Source organism: Urocitellus parryii, chromosome X (assembly GCF_045843805.1).
Source record: "Urocitellus parryii isolate mUroPar1 chromosome X, mUroPar1.hap1, whole genome shotgun sequence".
In the NCBI taxonomy this organism is placed as follows: domain Eukaryota; kingdom Metazoa; phylum Chordata; class Mammalia; order Rodentia; family Sciuridae; genus Urocitellus; species Urocitellus parryii.
The window spans coordinates 82,302,210-82,304,294 of NC_135547.1; positions in this window are offsets into that span (position 1 = coordinate 82,302,210).

The window sequence follows — 2,085 nt, forward strand, 5'->3', positions numbered from 1 at the left end:
AAAATCTAACACTAACCCCAAACTAACCTAACACTAAACCTTACCCTAACTGTAACCCTAACTCTAAAACCAACCTTAAACCAAAACCTAACCCTAAGATCAACACTAAATCTAACCTAACAAGAACCCTAACCATAACCCTAACCTTACTTTAAACCTATACCTAATTTTAATAGGAATCTTAACCATAACCATAACACTAACTCTCACTCTAACCCTACAATTAACACAAAGTCTAACCCTTACCCTAACACTAACCCTGAACTAAACCCTAACAATAAACATAATACTAATTCTAACCCTAACCCTAAACCTAACACTAACTCTAACAATAATACTAAATATAAACCCAAATCCTAACCGAAACCATAAAACTAACCCTAAACCTAACTCTAACATTAACACTAACCCTAACCCTAACACAAACTCTAACCCTAAATCTAACCCTAACCCTTATTTTTACAATACTAACCCTCATCTTAACACTAAATATAACCATAACCATAACCCTAAACATAACACTTACACTAACCCTAACCTTAACCCTAAACCTAACACTAATCCCAACCCTAACCATAACACTTATCTGAACCTTAACCATAAAACTAACACTAACATGAACCATAACCCTAAGCCAAACCTTAACTCTAACCCAAACACTAACCCTAAGAGAAACACAAACCCAAAATCTAAGACTAACCCTAATTCTCACCATAAATGTAACCCTTACACTAACCCTAACACTAAAACTCACCATAACCCTAACCAGAACCCTAACACATAGCCTAACCCTAATGTTAACACCAAACCTAACCCTGACTTTAAATGTAACCCTAACCCTAACATTTACAAAAACCCTAAGCCTTACACAAATCCTAATAGTAACACTAACCCTAACCCTAAAAAACCCTAACCCTAACCCTAGCACTAACCCTAAATCTAACCCTAACACTAACACATAAACTTACCCTAAACCTCACCCTAACACTAACTCTAAACGTAACCTTAACCCTAACCCTATCCCTTACCCTAACCCAAACCCTAATTCTAACACTTACCCTAAACCTAAACCTAACCCCAATAAAAAACCTAAACTTAACCCAAACACTAACCCTAAAACTTACCCTAACTGTAACATTAAACCTAACACTATCTCTAACACTAACTCTCACCTAACACTTACCCTAAACCTGTACTTAACCCTAACCCTAACACTAACCTTACTCCTAACCCTAACCCTAAACCTAACCATGAGCCTACCCCTAACACTAACTTAAACTGTAAACCTAATCCTACCCCTAACATTGTCCTAAACATAACCTTAACCCAAACCCTAAAACTAACTCTAACCCTAACACTAACTCTAAACCTAATCCTAACTCTAAACATAACACAAACCCTAAACGTAACCTTAACCCTAACACTAACCCTAAACTTAACCCTAACACACACACACACACACACACACACACACACCCTAATTCTAACCCTAACCCTTAAACTAAACCTAATCCTAAATTTAACCCTAACACTAAACCTAACTTTAACCCTAACCCTAAAACTAAAACTAACCGTAAACCTAACTTTAACACTAACACTAACCCTAAACTTAACCCTAACACACACACACACACCCTAATTCTAACGCTAACCCTTACACTAACCCTAATCCTAACTTTAACCCTAACACAAAACCTAATCTTAACCTTAACCCTACAACTAACACTAACCCTGACCCTTAACTCTAACCTAACTCTAAACCGAACCATAACCTTACCTAACACTAACAATAACCCTAAACCTAACACTAAAACTAACCCTAACACTAACCCTATCCTAACCCTAACACTAACCCTAAACCCAAGCATAAACCTAAACCTATAATTAACCCGAAAACTAAGCCTAACATGAAACCTAATATTAATCCTAAACCTAACCCTATAATTAACCCGAAAACTAAGCCTAACATGAAACCTAATATTAATCCTAAACCTAACCCTATTTCTACTACTAACCCTAACACTAATCCTAACCCTAACCCTAACAGTAACACTAACCCTAACACTAACCCTAACCCTAACACTA